The sequence below is a fragment of the Cebus imitator genome, unplaced genomic scaffold (genome assembly GCF_001604975.1).
Source record: "Cebus imitator isolate Cc_AM_T3 unplaced genomic scaffold, Cebus_imitator-1.0 Scaffold16, whole genome shotgun sequence".
NCBI classification, from domain to species: Eukaryota; Metazoa; Chordata; class Mammalia; order Primates; family Cebidae; genus Cebus; species Cebus imitator.
Window position 1 is genome coordinate 8,988,535 of NW_016107331.1, and position 22,218 is coordinate 9,010,752.

At 37.3% G+C, this 22,218-nt stretch overlaps 1 long non-coding RNA gene across 1 annotated transcript in view; it reads left to right on the forward strand.

Annotated features, from left to right (window-relative positions):
• The window catches only part of LOC108288985, a 43,997-nt gene extending 22,615 nt beyond the window's left edge, over nt 1-21,382 (forward strand). The window contains exon 3 of the long non-coding RNA XR_001818938.2: nt 20,983-21,382. This is a non-coding gene — a long non-coding RNA (uncharacterized LOC108288985). The remainder of the gene's footprint in view (nt 1-20,982) is intronic.
• Nucleotides 21,383-22,218: the final 836 nt, after the last annotated feature.

Below are 22,218 nucleotides of genomic sequence, written 5' to 3' on the forward strand. Positions count from 1 at the left end.
CAAAAATCCATTTGAAGCTGGGAGTGGTGGCTGACACCTGCAACCCTAGCACTTTGGGAGGCTGAGGTGAGCAGATCACCTGACATCAGGAGTTTGACACCAGCCTGGCCAACATGGCAAAACCCCATCTCTACTAAATATACAAAAGTTAGCCAGGCATTGTGGTGCTCACCTGTAATCCCAGCTACATGGGAGGCTGAGGCGGGAGAATGGCTTGAACCTGGCAGACAGAGGTTGCAGTGAGCCGAGATTGCACCACTGCACTCCAGCCTGGGTGACAAAACAAGACTCTGTCTCAAAAAAAAAAAAAAAATTAAAAATCCATTTGGAATGGGAAAAGAGAAGCATATGCCAGAACTGTCAATGGAAATACTGTATAGAAAAAAAGATGGAACTAAGCCAATATTTCAGGGAAAACCTCAATTGGAATAAGGAACAGATTGAATATTGCAAAATCAAGAGTTGTAATAAATCAATATTATTAATGTGGGAAAATACACTACAGTGGAACTTTTCATCAACAGTATAATAAATATAAGAAAGGGAGATGTTTTAAGTGGGGAAAATGAGAAAAAAATACTACATTCATTTTTTTCCATGTTACACATCAGGTGTGGATGAGACATCAAAGTACATGAGATAATGTTAATTAGTACAGGAGCTTTTGTCTAAGTTTTCTGATTAATCCTTTTAAAAAAGTATTTAGGTACTCTTCAGATTATAAGTCAACTAACCCATCTGAGCATTAACTCTGTGCAATGCGTCATACATTTTTTACATGCACCTCACCTTTGAATTTTAAGGAATTACTGGAGAATGATATTACTACTCCCGTTTTATAGATAGGAAAAATGAGGCTTAGCAAGGTTAAATGACCAAGGTCCCACAGCTACCAAATCAATGATCAGAAATTTAACCCATTGTCTTCTAGCTCTAAATCCTGGGCTTTTTACTAAAATAATTTTCTTTCAGTTGTCATGCCTGTTTCAGTTACTTTCACATAGTTTCCTACAACCACATCTTTATTGATTTCAATACGTCACTTCCTCCAGCTATACACTCTCATACACACACATACTTTTAAAAAACCTTTTTTGTTCTTTGAAAAGTAATACTCACTAATGTAGAAATTTGGAAAATACAAAAAAGCACAAGTCAAAAGAATAAAAATCATTAATTTTACCACAAAGAAACAGCTACTAATAAATATCTCTTAGGTTATGATATAAACTTTTACCATTTTTCTTTTTTCCTCTATTGATGGTTTTCATGATATACAGTGTTATTTCCAAAGTAAATCATGAGGAATTAGAAAGAGGATATTAAGGAGAAGCATGGTGCACAAGCTATGGAATTAGCTCTCAAATCCATAAAGAAGAAACTTGTGAGAGGTGGGAGAGTGGGGAGAGAGAATGGGGCAAGGGTAATTTCCAGAATCTCCTTTTGCCCAAGGAGCACTAGGAACTTAATAAATCTTAGTTCATTTGTCATCTCTATGCTCAGCTAATGACAAGATTAAATTGAAGCTACACTTTCCTGAGTGCTTATCATTTGCCAGGCGCAGTACTAAGAGCTTTACTCACATTATCTCATTTTATCCCTGCAGCATATTTCCAACTTAGAGAAGAAGAAACTTAGGCTTAAAGAGGTTTTAAGAACATCCCTAAGTTCCACATCTAGTAAGCGGGGAAGTGAGGATTCAGAAACAAATTTGTCTGGGCACGGAGGCAGTATTCTTATTCTTTGCTATGCTGCCTCCTCTTGATGAAGAAAATCAGGTATGAAGTATGGAATTCAGGAAAGTAAATCAGAGAGGAGCTAAAGGAGATCTTGGGATCTCTGGTATAGAACACATTTTCATGGTTTCTAGCCTCAGACTCTCTTTTCTGTTCTTTTGTAGGAGTGGGTGGACATTTTGGCCTCTGGGATGTGGTTCCACATGAGCCATGGGATGATTTTTGTCTACTTCCATCAGAAAGGAAACACACATGAGATGACTGTGTGTCTGACGCATAATAGGCCCTTCATATTAGTTTGCTGAATGCTCCAAGGAAGGGAACTTCACCAAACTGAAGCTCATTTCTCAGGAGTAACTTTAATAACAAGCTGAGGCACAAAATTTCACTAAAGTTTACCAGCTATCTATTTAGAATAGCTGAATTTCAACAGATGTTGACTGACTCTGTTAGGAACTTACTATTATCTACTACATTTCTTAAAGTCAGAATACCACTCTTGGGAAAAAAAAGAAAATAATATTACAATAATATTGTGTGATTATAAGTTATCACATTTTGGTTGAAATTTAAAATAAATAAATACAGTCTTTTGTTTTCGAAAAAATATTTGGAAAACATAGTCTTTGGTTTTCAGTTTTACACTGTTGATGGAGTTGCTATGGAAAAGTAAAGACTTTAGGTAAATAAAGTTTGAATGCATTTTCTCAGCTAGTCCTCCAGCCTGAGAATGATCCACATGTCTGTGGAAACATGCCCTTCCTGTGGAACTTGATGTTAGCCATTGATTTTACATGAAGGCTTGTATTAAGCTGGGTGCAGTGGCTTGTGCCTATAATCCCAGCTACTCCAGAGGCTAAGGTGGAAACATCACTTCAAACCTGCCTAGGCAACATAGTGAGACATTGTCTCTACAAAACCTTTTAAGGATTAGCAAGGTGTGGTGGTATATGCCTGTAGTCCCAGAAACTTGGGGGGCTGAGACAGGAGGATTCCTTGAGCCTAGGAATTTGAGGCTGCAGTGAACTATGATCACTCCATTGCACTCTAGCCTGGGAGACAGAGAGAGATCCTGTCTCTTTAAAAAACCAAACAAAACAAAATTAACTAAATATAAAGGCATATATTGCCATAGTCACTCAAAAGCATTTTTATACATAATGTTTGCGTAAATAGCCACATTTATTTTAATGATAAATGTATAAATGCTACTGTTCCCTGAGGACTTCACATAAAGGAAGATATTTATCTATGGAATTTTAGCCATACTACAATTAAAATGCAATTAACAAAATAGTAATACAAGTGTATTTGAAGATCAACTGCTTAATGGTTAGGTCTATATTATTCTCTAACTTCCTGAAAGTCAATACATAGTAGAGTCAATGAGTTAACCAGCCAATCAAAATCACAGTATCTATCTAGTTGTTGAGACTATCATTAATTCCTTAATAAAATGCATGACTTGATTAGAGTTCTTGCTGCTTGGTCTTTTTAAAACTTTTAACCACAATGGGTTGCTACTCCGAAGTCTGAGATTATTGGACATTATGTTTTAACACTAGACAACTACTGTAACGCTACAGGAAGCAGACAGAATCATGGAATGTTAGAGCAAGAAATGACTGTCTAGATCCCTTCTTGCCTTTTCCCTTAGAGATGGGGACACTGAAGACCAGGAAATACAGGAGAGTTACTCAATGTCACACAGTTAGTGGTAGAGCCGGGCCTGGAGCCCGGGGCTCCTGATTCCCAGATCACTGTTCTCCACAACACCAAGTCACAGAATTTTAAGATCCAATCCAGGGTCTGATTTTGCAGATCCTGTGGGGAACTTGCCTTGCAGTCTGTGGACCCAGACTGTGTTCATTTATTTTTTTCTCTAGACAGGGTAAAGTAGGTATTAAGCAGGTGAAGGCGTAAAGGAGCAACTGAAGCTTACACAAACTGAAAATTCTCTCATCATGGCAGATGCCATGGTGATTTTTTGAAACTGCTTCTGACAAAGGTAAGCCACCCATCTCCTACTCAGAAGTGAGTGTCAGAAGTGGCTAACACCAGCTTTAATCTTAGAAATTGTCTTTAAGACCCAGGGAAATGGATAGGTTTCCTTGTGGCTCCTGCCAAGTAAAACAGAGTATTAAAAATATTGATATCTCAATTGCCATTATGCTGTTTTATGTTGGCAGTAGAAGTAAAAACAAAACAAAAAGCAGTGAATTATCCCACTAATTTTCTATTGTTACTTTCAATATGAGTCTGCTTTAGTTATTCTTTTTACTTCATGCTGAATAATGAAAAGATTCTAAACTTTGGTCATTTGGGTAACTCTAGCAGCAAAGGGGAAACAAAGGGGAAAGTAATGTTTTTGAACGAAGTTTTACTTTGTGTCTAACTATATAAGCTTACGGCAAAAAACCACAAACATACAAACAAAACTATGAATAAGTACGGCAGAAACAGTTATTTATTTCAGCTTTTGAAAGATTCACTTTTACTCTATGAATGGCTACTTGTAGTTACAACAAGTTATTACCCAAACTGCATCAATTCTCTATTAAAATACAACTACTTGTAAAATTGATCCCAGCATTTGCCTTTCAGCTCTGACAAAAACAGTTTTGACTGATTTAATGATATTTTTCAATCTGCTTGTTAGATAAAGGTCTTTTACAACAACCAAATCAAGTTGACCAGTTGGATTCTCATTCTTGCCCTTATTCACACTTCCTTATTACCTTTTCGTGTCCGAACAAGTTACTCAGAGTCATGGAGTAGAGAGGAGTCAACTCTTTTCACAAGATGTTTGTGTTTCAGCTTTTTGAAGCACCAGAAGAGAATTGTACTTCTGTGTCTTTTGTGTGTCCGTAAACTGAAATTACTGATCTGCAATATAATAAACTGTTAAGAACAACATCCAGCTCAGTTTTTTTCTGGGATGAGGAATATGGATCACTAATGTGTACAAGATAATTTTAGGAAGCATATGGATAGTGAATAACACAATGAGAAAATTAGCCTCTTTCACGTTTTTTGAGACTTCTAATTATATCAAGAAGAAAGTCTCAGTCTGGTGCTAACAAAGAAGTCTCTAACACTTTTATCTTCCTTTTTGAGAAATGGAAGACAAGCCTCAGGCTCAGCGTCTTCAGCAGATAACTATGTTGAGCCAGAATTTAATAATACTGTATGGTTGTCATTAAAATAGAATTTTTTGGGTTACCAACTATATGGATGACACTTTCTAAAATGGCAGATACATAAAGCTTCCTTTTAAAACACGCTTAAAGTTAAAAATAAAAATAGAGTTAAATACAAACATTAAGTGAAAATTAGTGCAGTGAATATAGCAGTGCAAGTATTACATAATGGCTGTAGTCAGTGACATGGTAAAAAGCACAAGGCTGCTGTGGGAATGACTATAGCTTGGGGAGTTGGCAGCCTACTCCCTCACTGGACAGATGGGAAATCCAAAGCCCAGAGAGGTCAGAAAATCATAAAATCAGGGCTGCAGTATGTAGGCCACTTACCAAGTGGGCGTTTTCACTTTATTTGACAGCTTGAATCATTTTTTCAAAATGGCCTTTTTTTCCATCACTGTTTGAACAATATGTATTAAGTTTGAATTGGAAAAACAATAAAATTTTATTTTTTTATCCCCACATTATGACAAGATTGACTTGACAAGGTTATTGAAGAGGAACTGTAAATATTAGAAAAACGAAGTCATTTGTGAGACTTGAGTTAGTGAGAAGGCAAATGGATAAGAATTCCTTCAATATAAAATTTAAATTCAAAACTAGAGTACGGTTATTTTCTCTTTTGAGGTTGGTTTTCAAAAGTAAAAGTGCATTTTGTTTTAAGCTTATGAATCTTAAATTCTTGGAAACATGGCAAGACTAACTTTCTAATTAATATTTTAAAAACATATACGGACTTTTACAGAAATGAAAAACTGAAATGCTCCTAGAAAGAGAAAGCTTTCAATTAAGAGGAAATTCTGTGTCTAAAAATATCATAATTAAATGCACTTGAGGAAATAAATCTACAGATTTTTGTGAAATCTTTGTGCTTCTGTGAGGTTTGAAAGGGATGCAGGAGCAACTTCCTCCTACTGTGCAGGCATTCCAACCACATTGGATGCTCCAGCCAAGTAAACAAACATTCCGCAGGAAAAAGAACAGAATTTCAGAATAACAGAATGGTTACTTCTGAATTAGAACGGACTTTTAAAAGTCAATCTTTAATTGACTTAAAAAATTAAAAAGTTTCATATTTGGCTGGGCGCGGTGGCTCACGCCTATAATCCCAACACTTTGGGAGGCTGAGGTGGGAGGATTGCTTGAGGCCAGGAGTTCAAGACCAGCCTGGGCAACATATGAGACCCTGTGTCCATAAAACATTTGAGGGTTTTTTTTTTTGTTTTTTTTTGTGTTTTTTTTTGAAATGGAGTCTAGCTGTCACTCAGGCTGGAAGGCAACAGTGCGATCTTGGCTTACTGCAAACTCCACCTCCTGGGTTCAAGCCATTCTCCTACCTCAGCCTCCTGAGTAGCTGGGATTACAGGTGCCCACCACCACACCCAGCTAATTTTTGTATTTTTAGCAGAGATGGGGTTTCACTGTGTTGGTCATGTTGGTCTCAAACTCCTGACCTCAAGTAATCTGCCCACCTCAGCTTCCCAAAGTGCTGGGATTACAGGCGTGAGCCACCGCACCCAGCCAAAATGTTAAAAAACATTAGTTGAGCATAGCGACAGACACCTGTAGTCCCAGCTACTCCAGAGGCTGAGGCAGGAGGATCTCTTAAGCCCAAGAGGTTGAGACTACCCTGAGCCATTGTTGTCCCACTGCACTCCAGCCTGGGCAATAAAGTGAGATCCTGCCTCATAAAATTAGATTAAATTAAATTAAATTAAACTAAAAATGTTTATCACCTTTTCTACTTATCTATTTATTGAAGCCTGTCTCTTGTCAGAGTGGAGGGAATGAAGAGGTGGGCAGCAAAGTCAAGCTGGTTCATCAGTTGATTGGTTGTTAAAATCAATGTCGTATATGGAAAGAGGTAAAACCAAGTAAGACATTTAACACATTTTAAAATCCCAGCCAGACAGGAACTAATTTTTTATCCTTGCTCTGCCTCAGTTTTCTTTATTCAAATAATGGGACCAATTATGTTACTGGATTATCTAAAGAAATAACTGACAGCAGTTAGGGAAGTACAAAACTAAGGGTTGAAATGGGAAATTAGGCTGTGTATCCTAATGTCTAAATCACTCCCAGGTTGTGAGATAGGGACAGAGTAAACGTATCACCCTTTCCAACTAGCTAACATTGTCTCATCTTGAGGATTTCCATTTTCAGGCCCCACCCTCTGGCTCTGACATGTTTATTTCTGATTTTGAGAGCCCAACTGATAGTCATTGGAGAAATTTCATTCCTTGGGAAATTCCAAGAACCATCATTCCATGCACAACATGGACTCTAAAAGGGAGATTCCCGGGCATCAGCTCAGCAGGAAAGGGAAGACTGTTGTACTCTGTTAGATTTTTTTTGCAGGGATTCATGAGCAGACCTGTTTCTGATGCAGAATATCTGAACAAAAACAGAAATGACGATCATTTGAAATTGGGGATCACTTGTGAACCATTTTCACAAAGGCTTGAAATTCATCTTTGCACTTCCTTGACTCACTCATGAAACTGTCATTCATCCAATAGCATCAGATCATGCAGCCCATGTTATTTGAGAGTTTAAGTGTCCAATCTTTAGAAATGTCTCTCCTTGGAGAGCATCACACACTGGGGTCTGTTGGGGGGTAGGGGAGGCTAAGGGAGGGATGGCAGGGTGGTGGGGAGGTTGGGGAGGGATAACATAGGGAGAAATGCCAGATATAGGTGAGGGGGGATGGAGGCAGAAACCACCTTGCCATGTATGTACCTATGCAACAATCCTACATGATCTGAACATGTACCCCAGAACCTAAAGTACAATAAAAAAAAAAAATAACAAAAATAAATTTAAAAAAATGTCTCTCCTGTAATCTCTCCTGAAAAGAGGCTGATGGGTAGACTTGAAGCAACACTATTTGTATGTGGATTCCACAATGCCTCTTTAGCAATCCATGTCAGTGTTAGTTAATTTGGTTTATATAACACACAAATTGTTTTTAGGACTTTGCTCTTGCTTAGAAGGGTCAACTGCTTTATATATATTGCAAATCTCCCTTGTTTCATCAGGGAGGAATCCAACACAAAGAGCTATTTACTTATTTATCAACACCAAGTCACCCATAGTTGTGTCATAATTGAAATAGACTGCAATATTCAGCCTCCCATTTGGATGTTTCTTTTTATTTCTTTTTATCATCATCATTATTATTATATTTTGAGATAGGGTCTTACTCTAAAAATCTGTTCTAACATTGCACCCAGGCTGGACTGCAGTGGTGCCATCTCAGCTCACTGCAGCCTCAACCTTCCAGGACTTAAGTGATCCTCCCACCTCAGCATCCCAAGTAGCTGGGACTATAGACATGCACAACACACCGGATAATTTTTGTAATTTATGTAGAGATGGGATTTCACCACATTGCCCAGGCTGGTCTCAAACTCCTAGGTTCAAGCCATTCACCTGCCTTGGCCTCCCAAAGTTTTAGGATTACAGGCACCAACCACTGTGTCCAGCCAGATGTTTCTTTTGCAATGCAATTCCCAGTAGCATTCTTATCTCAGCTTTTACCCTATGCGACTGAGTTAAGGAAGTACTGTTAATTTAGGTCTGCCTATCCTGGTCATTTATGAAGGATACTGCAATGGTCCCACTTTACGGAAAAGAAAGCAGTCTTCAGGAGAGGAAAGAATATACCCTAGTTGATGGAGGAAAAGTCAACTAAGTTAGCCATAAAGCTACTGATTCCTTTTTGTTAAAAAAAAAAAAAAAAAAAAAGTCATTTACCTTTGCTTCCAGAGTTTCAGACTCAATGATCTCCCATCTTTCATGTCATCCTCCATGACTGGTTTCTTGCCTAGTTCTCCTACTCATCAAGTATGGGTTCACATTATTGGGCTTAATTAAAATCACTTGGCAGATTTTTTTCCTATTGTTAATAGCACACATACCTTAGCTCTTTAACCAATCACAGAAGAATTTTCTTATTCTCTGTTATCCTTTAAGGACTTAAAAAGAGCTTTAAATAATGTTCAAAGGAAGCCACTATTAATTGCAACTTGAATAATTCATTTATAAAAAAATTAAAAATTTGTAGTGAGATATTATAAATTGAAAATTGTTACTGAATCCTTTGTTTCAGAATATTTGCTTGAGGAAATGACCAAGAGTTTAAAATCTGTTCTAACATTGACCTCTTAGAGACATAATAAACATGGAAAGAAAGAAGAGTGTGGAATTGTTTGAAACTTGGTTTTGTCACGGTAAATACCTTTACTTTGTATATATTTTCCTCCTCCTTATTCATGGTACAAGCAGATAATTGCATCAAATGTTAAATGGCTCCAGGACAATGAGAATTAAACCGACCTTAATAATGTGTTTTGATTTTGCCCACTCTGACAATATAAGGACATGACCTCCCTGGGAATGTTCGAATGAGAAAATATTTTTATCTTTCATGCCTCCCAAAATAGTGGCTTCTTTAATAATAATAAATATGAAATTTTAAGATGGCTTCCTCTATCATGACTTCAATTTATATGCCACTTTAGGGAGAAGTGGATATGTCTGGGAGGTGGTTGCACTCATTAACTATTTACATTTAACCTGTGTTTGCTGAGTACATGACATGTACCAGTCAGATGCTCTACTAAATGCTAGGGACAGGCAAGTGAGTAAGACACAGGCCTTGGGCCTGGACCAAGGAGAAATGTGTGTCAGAAAAATTAATTGAAGCACATATTTTAGTAAAGAAGTTAGGAAAGATTTCATGGAAGAGACCATATTGGATATGGTCCCAGAAGACTGAGTTGCCATTTGTTGCTTGGAAGAGGTAAGAATATTTCACAAAGAGGAAAAAATTATACAAAAGTGCAGAAGTATGAAAGTTGGATATTTTAAGCTCAGGAGGTGAATATCTCAAAGTATTTCAAGATAAATGACAACTGAAATTAGAGATCTATGAGATTTGAAGCCAAAGTTCATCAGTAAATTTTCTTTTCTCCAGTGCTATAAGAAAGCTAGTTTGTTATAACGGTGATATCACTTTAATCTATTGCACTGTCTAATTGCTTCAGTGACCAGACTTAAATAGTCTTTTCACAATATTCTTCATCCTAAATCTCTGGTGGGCCAAAGAGATGCCAGGAGAGAAGTGAACTGAAATTAGAAGATCTGACTGGTGACAGAGACTGGTCACTTTGTGCCAAAAACACGCTCTCAAAGAGCATGTTGTAAGATGCTTGAGCACTATAATGTAGATGCTATTCTAAAACTTCATAGAATTGGGCACTGAAGCCTAAAATTAGTGAGTCTAAACCTTGGGATTGAAAGCGGCTTTCTAAATTCACTTGGAATCATATGTGTTAGGCAGAGGGGAAATGATATGAAACTGGAGGCCATTGTTCTGTTGTAAATGATTATATAAGAGAGTAAGAAGAGCTGTCTGTATCAGCAGACATTTTGGCATGGTTTGACATGGTTGCACATTTTAATGTTTTTTTCACTTTCCTTAAGATAGTAATTTTACATATAGGTGATGAAGTATCACTATACAGCAAATCATTCAATTTAGGTATCTCCATGCATTCATTCAACTAGACTTCTATAGAATAAATTCTTAAGCACGGGGGATGAGAAAGCAAAGAAAGAGAGAGACAGGGAGGTAGCGAAGAAGGGAGGAAGGAAGGAAGGAAAGGAAGAAGAAAGAAATGAAAGAAAGAAAAATATCCCTGCACTTATGGTGCTCTTATTGTGGGATTGTGAAGAGTATGTTAACGTGCTGAAAGGCAGTCTGAAGAATTTCTGAACTATGCTCATTTTCAGAAGGTACTGTAGCAATGAGTATGGTTAAGGATCAAGATTAAGAGACATCACTTCAGTGAAAATTATACCTTTTATAGTCATTTGAAACCTATCTCCTTTAGAATGTGCAAACTTTTTTCTCATCAAATGTAGGATCAGTTAATCATCACATCTTCAGTAGTCTGGAAATGTCAGAATGCCATGAAAGTAGGTGTTCAAGAACATGACTGGAAAAATACTTCACTCCTCAGCCCACTTGGATGAAGCCAAAGAACCCACTGCCTATCTTTCCTATTCCAACTGTACCTGTCAAAGTAATTCATCAGAATTAGTGCTCTTTTTGATGATGCAATAATTAACTAATGTCTAATTCTACCATATCTGATGAGTAAATTATTAGCTCATGTCAGAACAAAAAGGATGGACATTACTACTCAAAATTGACGATTTTATATGACACAGAGACCACCCATAGACTATATAGGATTTTCACAGAAGTTCAGGAATTCTTGAATCACATTTTGAGAAACACTTTTCTATTGTACTTTATTATGGTGTTTGCTTGGATAGCGTATATTTGGGATGTATAGCCAGACAGTTTATGCTTCTAGTAAGGCCTGAGATGGAAAGTTGAGCTGTGTGGATCAGAAATATTTCAGAAAAGATTCAGGCTAATATAGTCAGACTTTGCTCATTGAAATTGCCTGGAAATAATTTTTGGTCAGTGCTATGAACTGAAGGCTTTTGTTCCCTGTGAGGCCACAGCAAGAAGGTGGCAATCTGCACACCAGGAAGAGAGCCCTCAGCAGAAACCAAATGGGCCAACACTTAAATCTTAGACTTCCCAGCCCCCATAACTGTGAAAAAATTAATTTCTGTTATTAAAGCCACCCAGCCTATAGTATTTTGTTATGGCAGCCTGAGCAGACCAATACAGTCAGAATAGGGTTTTTGAGGGAAAAGTGTAGAAAATTGCTTTTTTTCAATGTGATGTTCAGCATCCCAGCCGTATGTGCATATCTTATAAGAGATGCTAAATCAGTTTTTGAATTACTTTTCAAGAAATGAGTTTAGGTTTTCTATGACTTTGGCAGATAAATATGCAATAGAGAAAAAGTTCACCTCATCTTAAATTTTTTTCCCCTTTTTACCAGTCTCTACTACCAAATATTTATCACTGCAATAGTGTCCAGTTGGACACATGCTTAAACTACGCACAGATACATACACACACACAGACACACACACACATGCACACTCCCATGCATATACTCCCTGACCATGTCATAAATTTTAGGAATTTGCCTTTCTAATTGCCCCTGATTAAAATTCTGATTTAACAATGAAATGAAGCAAATTAAGTAATCTTTAGATTTTATTTCATCCAATCACCAAGCAAGAACAGTGAGCTTAATTTGAAGAATGATGATGAAATGGCCTAGATTTCCAATCTAGCAAGGAGGTTTATAGCATAAATGACACCAAAAAATGAACCAATAAGATACTATATGTGATTCTATGTTAAAAAGGGAAAATATTTTACAGATCTCATGAGCCATTATTTTAAATACTTTTGTAAATATGATTTAGTTCATCATCTTTTCTGATTGTATTTATGTTCAGCTCCAAAGTACATCTTCTGCTTCCTTTTTTGAAATGCCACCAATAGAAGTACCATTTTCATTAATACAACCGATGTTTACAGTGCCCAGAAATGGTGGCAGGAATATAGGAATCTTTTATTATTTGTAAACTAGACATTCCTCAAAGAGGTGTCCTATTTAGTTCTGGCTTAGCTTTTTGAACAAAACCATTTAAATATTGTAATTCTTAAGTTCTTCATAAAATTTTCATATTTCTATAATAATCATTAACTAGATAAAATAATATTATAATCTTTTATTTCTAAAAAATATAATTTTCTTACCTAAATGGATTAGGAATTAAATTATAGATTTATAATACAAAACAATTTTGGTTTTTTAGGTCAGTGATGGGCTCACTAATTTCTTAGAAACATAACTATGTACTGAAGGTTTACCCTTAGAAGGCTAAAATATTTTAACTGCATGAAATATCTAAGCAAGGCATTATTGTGTAATTATTAGGAAGAAGAATGTGGAGAAGACTACCATAGTTTAAACACTAATTTTACTAATTACACACTTAAAAGTCACGCTTGTTTAAACCCTAACTTTACTAACTACACACTTGGGAAAGTCACCAGGGCTTTTTCTTGCATTGTTTCCATATTTCTAAAATGTGGATAATAATAAATTTGATCTCACAAATTTGTTGCAATGATTAAATTAGTAATGATTTTGTTACAGAGAACAGTAAAATAAAAGCGTTCAGCATTGCTAATGAGGTATTGCACAACAGCAAACAAAGGTTTGAGAAGAAAAAAAAAATGCACTGTCTGGCACACCCAAATCTTAAGGAGCCCTTTCAGATCCTGAATTTTGATGCACACTGGTACATCCACTGCAGGAACCAGATATTAACTACAAATATTACTGGGTATTCCTAATTCAGCATCTTTTCTTAGTAATACATGAAGGCAATATTTATAACACTTACAGATAATAAAAAGCTAACTAAGGATAATTAAGAATGACAGCATAGAGTGCCTTTTGCTTTGAACTTCACCTTTATTATCTAGGGTTCACCACTCTTCAGAGTTGATACACTTAACATTTGATCCCTTTTCCCTCACATGTTATGCTATTGATCCATTTGATCATTCTTTCTGTCATAATTTAGCCCAAACTTGGATGATTGTCTTTCCTCTTTGTGTCCTACTCTTTTCTGTTCTTTCTGCTGCTTACCATAATGCCACCTTTCCCAAACTCAAGATTTTTTTTTCAAGGAATATGTGTCATCCCACCTCACCTGGTTGCTTATATCCAGCTGTCCTGCTTCTAATAGCATAAGAGACATACCATGTGTCATTGGAGTGAATGATGGGTACTGCTCTGCTAGTTCTCAATGGTAACAACCCTAGGTGATTCCTCACCAGTACCTTCAATTAAGGTAGGTAGGTTTTATGATAGGACATGCCAGTTTAAAGATATTGGTCTGATCTTCTTGCTTAAAATCACGAGTAGCAGAAGAGAGAACCATATATTTTTGTATCTTAACTGGTGACCTAACCATAAGTTTCAGCACGTGTTAAATACCCCAGAGCTATTCTAGCCCTTAAAGTGATTTTTCACTGCTCATTTGAAAACAAACAGTAAGGAGGAGAAAAAGGACATGCTGAACACCAAGCACAAACTAAAGACCTTCAGAAAATCTCTACTTGCCCAAGCATGCTCAATAGAAGACTTGCCTTATTGAATTTATACTTTATCAAAATGACTTCTCAGAATACATCTGTTGAAAAAAAGTATTTGTTCAGAAGCAAGCAATTTAGATGATGTAAGAAGGGCTAATGACAGTGATTAGTCCATGCCTTTGTATTAGCCTCTTTTCACAGTGCTATAAAGAACTACCTGAAATTGGGTAAATTATAAAGGAAAGAGGTTTAATTGACTCACAGTTCTGATGGTTGGGGAGAGCTCAGGAAACTTACAATCATGGCAGAAGGCAAAAAGGAAGTGAGGCACATCTTACATGGTGGCAGGAGAGAAAGAGCAAAGAAGGAAGTGCCATACCTTTAAACTATCAGGTCTTGTGATAAACCACTGCATGGGGCAAACTGCCCCCATGATTCAATCACCTCTCACCAGGGCCCTCTCTCGACATGGGGGGATTAAAATTCAAGGTAAGATTTGGGTGGCGATACAGAGGCAAACCCTGTAATTCCACCCCCTCTCCCTCCAAAATCTCATGTCCTTTTCACATTTCAAAATCAATCATGCCTTTCCAACAGTCCTCCAAAGTCTCAACTCATGCCAGCATTAAGTCCAAGTCACATCTGAGACAAGGCAAGTCCCTTCCACCTATGAGTCTGTAAAATAAGAAAAAAAACAAGTTACTTCCAAATACAATGGGGGTATAGGCAATGTTCCATTCCAAAAGGAAGAAATAGTTCAAAACAAAGGAGCTATAGGCCCCACGCAAATCTGAAATCAAGCAGGGCATCCATTAAATTGTAATGCTCCAAAATAAATTCCTTTGACTCCATGTCTCACATACAGATCATGCTGATGCAAGAGGTGGGCTCACAAGGTCTTGGGAAGCTCTTCCCTGCGGCTCTGCAGGGTACAGCCCCTGCGGCTGCTTATACAGGCTGGTATTGAGTGCCTGTGGCTTTTCTAAGCTTATGGTGCAACATGTTAGTGGATCTACCATTCTAGGGTATGGAGAATGGTGGCCCTCTTCTCACAGCCCCACTAGGCAGTGTTCCAGTGGGGAATCTGTGTGGGGGCCCCAACCCCACATTTCCCCTTCACACTGCCCTAGTAGAGGTTCTCCACGAGGGCTCTCCCCTTGCAGCAGACTTCTGCCTGGACATTCAGGCATTTCCATACATGTTCTGAAATCTAGGCAGAGGTTCCCAAAGCTCACCTCTTGTCTTCCGCATACCCACAGGCCCAACATCATGTGGAAGCCACAAAGGCTTGGGACTTGCACCCTCTGAAGCAATGGCCTGAGCTGTGCAATGGCCTCTTTTAGCCATAGCTGAAGCTGGAGAAGCTGGGTTGAAGGGTGTCATGTCTCAAGGCTGCACAGAGTAGCAGAACTCTGGGCCCTGTCCACAAAATCATTTTTCCCTCCAAAGCCTCTGGGCCTGTGATGGGAGGGGCTGCCATGAAGATCTCTGAAATGACCTGGAGACATTTTCCCCATTGTCTCAGCTATTAACATTTGGTTTCTCATTAATTTTGCAAATTTCTTCAGCCAGCCTGAATTTCTTCCCAGAAAATGGGCTTTTCTTTTCTACCACATGGTCAGGCTGCCAATTTTATAAATTTTTATGCCTTGCTCCCTTTTTCAATGTAAGTTCCAATTTCAAACTATCTCTTTATGAGTACATATGACTGTATGCTTTCAGAAAAAGCTAGGTCACATCTTCATGCTTTGCTGTTTACAAATTTATTCTCTCAGATACTCTAAATCATCTTTCTCACATTTAAAGTTCCACATATCTCCAGGGCAGGGACAAAATTCTACCAGCCTCTTTGCTGAAGCATAGCAAGAGTAACCTTTGCTCCAGTTCCCAATAAGTTTCTCATTTCCATCTGAGACCACCTCAACCTGGACTTCAACGTCTATATCACTATCAGTATTTTGGTCACATCCATTCAACAAGTCTCTAGGAAGTTCCAAACTTTCACACATCTTTCTCTCTTCTTCTGAGCCCTCTAAGCTGTTCCAACCTCTGTCTGTTACCCAGTTCCAAAGTCACTTTCACATTTTCAGATCATCTTTATAATATTTCCTGTCTCCTGGTACCACTATTCTGTATTAGTCTGTTTTCACACTGCTATAAAGATCTACCTGAGGCTGGGTAATTTACAAACGAAAGAGATTTAATTGGCTCACAGTTCTGCATGGCTTGGGAGGCCTCAGGAAACTTACAATCATAACAGAAGGTGAGGGGGAAGCGAGGTATGTCTTACATGATGGCAGGAGAGAGAAAGACAGCAAAAAAGTAGGTGCCACACATTTAAACCATCAGATCTTGTGAGAACTCACTCACTATCATGAAAATATGATGGAAGAAACCATCCCTAAGATCCAATAGCCTCCCACCAGGTCCCTCTCTTGACACATGGAGATTACAATTTGAGATGAGATTTGGGTGGACACACAGAGCCAAACCATAACACCCTTCATCTCTTTATTTATTTATTTTATTCATTGAAATTCAAGCAAAATAACACAGAAAGTATAATATTGTGGTGTGGTGGAAAGAACTTTAGAATACATCATGAGGCCAGGGTGTGGGTTCAAGGTTTGTTATCTAGAAAAGTCATTATCTCTCTGAATTTCAACATCTATTCATATGAAGATGTAACAATATCTACCTTAGAGAAATGTTGTAGAGATTAAGTGAGAACTTTATATGTTGCTTTAAAAATATTTGTTATTTTATTGCTTATTGTATAAACAACAATTAATTTTGATGCCATGGATCTGAATAATTAAGATCCCAAAATGTTGTTTTCTATAAGGCAAGCAGATCATGAGATCAGGAGATTGAGACCATCCTGGCTTACAAGGTGAAATCCCATCTCTACTAAAAATACAAAAATTTAGCCTTGCATGGTGGCACACATCTATAGTCCCAGCTACCCAGGAGGCTGAGGCAGGAGAATCACTTGAACCCAAGAGGCGGAGGTTGCAGTGAGCCAAGATCATGCCAAAAACTGAACTCCAGGCTGGGCGTCAGAGCAAGACTCTGCCTCAAACAACAAACAAACAAAAAACAAAACAAAAAAAAACCTATATGGATGATATTTTTTACTTTTCTTCCCCAGAAATCTGTAATCTGCATGTCTTCTGCTCTGCAGTGTGTAAGTGCAAAGAACTCAAACACTGGAACATAAAGACACGAATTCACACTCTGGCTAAGGCATTCTGGATTCACTTAGCAGTTAGTGTTAATCAAGTCTTGGATCCTTGGTTTTTCTTTCCATAATACGGAGCTAGCAACACCTGCTTTGCAGAGTTTTAGAAAGGATTATTGGTAATGTATGAAGATGCTTAGCATAGTGAATAGTGAATAGAAAGCAACCATTATATTATATGTTATATTGGAGTTCTTTTCTTTTTGGTATGCCTTCTTGAAATCATAAAAAATATGGGATTGTCTATGTTCAGAACTTCTTTGTGGGTCCTCAAGCATTGTTCTTAATCAGTGGTAAATACTGACAAGATTGTATCTTGAAAAATGAGAGTCATTTGGATTGATAAAAACTATGCAGCCATAAAAAACGATGAGTTCATGTCCTTTGTAGGGACATGGATGAACCTGGAAACCATCATTCTCCGCAAACTGACATAGGAACAGAAAATCAAACACCGCATGTTCTCACTCACAGGCGGGTGTTGAACAATGAGAACACATGGACACAGGGAGGGGAGCATCACACACTGGGGTCTGTTGGGGGGAACTAGGGGAGGCCCAGTGCGGGGGGGAGTTGGGGAGGGATAACATGGGGAGAAAAACCAGATATGGGTGATGGGGAGGAAGGCAGCAAACCACATTGCCACGTAAGTACCTATGCAACAATCTTGCATGTTCTTCACATGTACCCCAGAAACTAAAATGCAATAAAATATGTATTTTTAAAAGACTAGAAATTAAATAGCTCAAAATTCTTTTCTTTTCAGATAGCGTAGCTGGAAATTCTTTAGAAACTCAAGTTATGTAAGTGATATAGACATTTTAAGTCATGGTTACTGCCTTCAAGAAACTTACACCCTTGTTGGAGGCATTGTTTTCACCAGTATCTGTGTCTAAGGAAATGGTGTCTTTGTATAGTGACTGAGTTGTGAGGTAAGTAAAGGAAAAATGCTTTCAGAGATTAGACGGATGTCTTTAAAGTCATTCTTCTGCCAATGGAGATGAGCAGTGGGGAATCAGGTAGAGGGGAGGAAGAGAGGGAATGAAAATCTGCTAACTTTATATTATGTGCCAAGCGCAGTACTAGACAATTCACAGCCATCGTTTTAGTTAATCTTCAAAACAATACTATGAGATGGATTGTAGAATATTGACTTTATGGCTAAAAAAATATGGTAATCTCGGAAAGGTGAAACAACCTTGTCTAAGATGACATACCCAGTAAGTGTTGGAAATTGGATTTCAATCATTAATGGGAGATTAGAAAGCAAGTTTTATTCAATTTAATCAAAAATCTTCATAAAATTTGAGTATCCCACCTTCTCCTAAAATTCCCTATTTTCTCTCCTAGATTTCCTCCTTTTCTTCTCTGTTGGGCCCCTAGTGTGTTCAGTACTAGTTTGCAGAACCTTCTGATCAGGGCAAGAGCTATAGCCATTCTTTGGGCACACATGGCCCAGACAGCTTATCTTATTTTTTATCTGTGTACTTTTAGCAAGGGGAAATACTGACAGCTATTTCAGATGTGCGAGTGTTTAGCATGTATAAATTAATGTTTTACAACATTAATTTATTGTAAAAATGTGGTACAGAATATACCACAATTAAGATATACAATTCAATCATCTATCCTTTTACTTAATGAATATTTGTGATCATTACTCCCACCCCCTAATTAGTCACAAAACTTTATAATGCAGTTTTAGATAATCAGTACAGTCAGCTGCAAGTAGCAGAAAACCAAATTAACATGGCCTAGGAGAAAATAATTTTTTGATGTATCAAGAAGTCTAAAGATAGACAATTCAAAATGGGCAGAGAGAAGGGTGAAGAGAGCATGAGTCCGTCTCTTTTTAAGTGTTTTAAGGAGTCCCACTTAGCAGCTTCAGCTTGCATCTTGTTGATCAGAATCCATCACTTGGCAACTCCTCGCAGCAAAAAGAAACTGTGTTGTGGTTTTGAATATAAAAATTGTAAGGTAAAGAAAAATATTATCAGAGTGGCATAAAGAGGTCTTCCTAGAATATCAAGAAATTTAGCTCTCTGGCCTCTATAAAAGCAACTCGATAGCAAGAAAACAACCTGATTAAAAAATGGGCAAAAGGCCTGAATAGACCTTTTTTTTAGTAGAAGACAAACAAATGGCCAACAGGTATGGTATATGAAAAAAACATTTCACATCGCTAATCACAGAGGAAACACTAATGAAAAAAAATAGTACGGCTATTATCAAAAAAAAAAAGATAGCAAGTGTTAGTGAGAATGTGGAGATAAGAGAACCCTTGCACACTGTTGATGGAATTTAAATTAATACAACAATTACAGAATCAATAAGGAAGTTCCTCAAAAACTTCAAAATAGAACTACCAGCAATCTCAATCCTGAATACACATCCAGAAAAAACGGGAAATTGATATGTTGATGAAACAGCTGCACTCCTATGTTTATTGCAGCACTATTCACAATAGCCAGATATGGAATCAATCTAAATGCCCATCAACAGTGGAATGAATAAAGAAAATATGGTATATATACACACAATGGAGTACTATTCAGTCATAAAAGAAAGGGAAATCCTGTTATTTGTGACAACATGGTTTAACTTGGAGGATGCTACGTTAAATAAAATCAACCAGACACAGAAAGACAAGAACTGCATGATCTGTTATATGTGAAATCTAAAATAGGTGATTTCATAGAAGTAGAGTATATAAGCCCCTGTGAGGTGGCTCACACTTCTAATCCCAGCACTTTCAGAGGCCGAGGCAGGTGGATCGCCTGAGGTCAGGAGTTCAAGACCAGCCTGGTCAACATGGTGAAACCCCATCTCTACTAAAAATACAAAAAAACATTAGCTGGACGTGGTGGCAGGTGCCTGTAATCCCAGCTACTCAGGAGGCTGAGGTGAGAGAATCTCTTGAACCCAGAAGGCAGAGGTTTCAGTGAGCCAAGATCATGCCATTGCACTCCAGCCTGGGCAACCAGAGTGAAACTCCACCTCAAAGAAAGAAAGAAAGAAAAGAAGTGGAGAGTATAATGATAGTTACCAGAGGCTGGGGTGATTAGGTGATTGAGGGTGGGGAGATGTTATTAGTTAAAGAATACATATTTATAGCTAGATCAGAGACATAAGTTGGGTCTATTGTACAGCATGGCAACTATAATTAATGATAGATTGTATCTTGGAAAATGCTTAGAGAGTAGATGTTAAGTGTTCTTACCACAAAAGTGATAACTATGTGAGGTAATAAATTTGTTAATTAGCTAGGTTTAACCATTCTACAATGTATATATACTTCCAAACATCATGATGTACACAGTAAATACATAACATTTTATATGTCAATTTAAAAAATAAATTTGAATGAAAGAGAGAAATTCAGGGTGGAAAAATGTTGTGAGTAGCTTTGAGGGAACTATTCGTTCATCACAACACTGGGCAAAGGAAGCTACTAGTCTTGCCTAGGCTGTGTTTTACGACACAAAAGTCACCCTGCTTCTATCACTTTTTCAAGGTTCTTGGCCCCTGGACCAGAGATAATTTTAGGATTTATAGGGTTCTGATGTCCATTTTATGAGCTAGTGAATGTAAAGTGCTTAATCCAAGCCTGGCACATAGTAATCCTTAATGTATATAGGCAACAATAAAAATAAAATTAATATTTGTTGTTATCATTATTAAGTAGTATAACACTCATATTTCTCTGTGACTATATTGAACCTTTTTACATTTTCTGCATATTTTTTGTCCCAGGAATACCCAGCTCCAGTAGTGGATATGTCCTCTGAGAAGGTGCCTGTGACACCGTCCACACCAGAAGTTGATGCAGATACTGAGGGAAGGTTCCATGGCAGCTAAGTGTGGACAAACTAATCACTGAAGTTCCTTGATGCAGAGCTGATAACCTCTCTGGAGTTGGATGGAGGCCTGTGCTGCCTTGAACCTCTGAGAGGTGCCATGCCAATTCAAGGCAAGGCCTTTATCGTTGAAACTCTTGGATAATGACATCTTAATTCAGGTGAAAATACAGAATGAATTTCAACTGTATGATATTGTTTATGTTCATCAGACATGTTGTCTTTACAAAGTCTGGTTTCAGTAAACTGGCTGTGTAACTGATATTAAATAAACATGGAATTTTACACATTCATAATATTTAGTTTCTTGTGATTTTGATGAACTATACTTTGAAGCATTGTCAGTTCATCCTTATTTACAAAGAAACGTTTGCTTGTAGCAGAGTGATGTAGTGACTTGCTTACCTTGATAAGTCAACTTTTCTATTCAATGTTTAATGTCAAACTGACTTAAAAATGTTCTTTTAGGCCCCATTTACATTTCTCTTTGTATAACATGTATTATCCTATTTTAACTTAATACTGTGGCTATAGAAACCAAAGACATTCTAGTTCTGTTTTTAATTTATTGTTTTACAAGATAAATAATTTTTAATGCACTAATAAAGTTAAGGAGCTCATATTAAAAGATATATTATATGACCTACTGAAGTTCATCTATGAAAATTGACTATCTTAAAAGTAATTTTGTAAAATTATTTTGTATAAAATTGACTTTCTTGTATGAATTCTTGACAACAAATATAAAACAAAAGGAAGTTGAAACTCCTACATCCTTCTACACACTGAATAGAATTACTTGAAAATTTTCTAACGTCATCATTTTTGTGTTTCTTAGAAAAAGAAATCAGATGAATAGTAAACATTTTAGTTGCACATATCTGCTTCTGGCTACCAATTTAAAATGAAAATCTTTTTCAAAGTACACCTAGTTTTTCACATCTTTAAAGTGATACCATTTTATTTGTGGATTTATTCATGAAATGTTTTCATTTTGCCATCCAGGAAAAGAAATGTTATTGATCTTTTTTTTTCTTTTTTGGAGGAGGGAAAGGCTGAAAATGTGCAACCCTGAACCCCTGCTCCTTCATCCTGTAGACTCTTTCCATTCCAGGCACCCTGTAAGCACTCG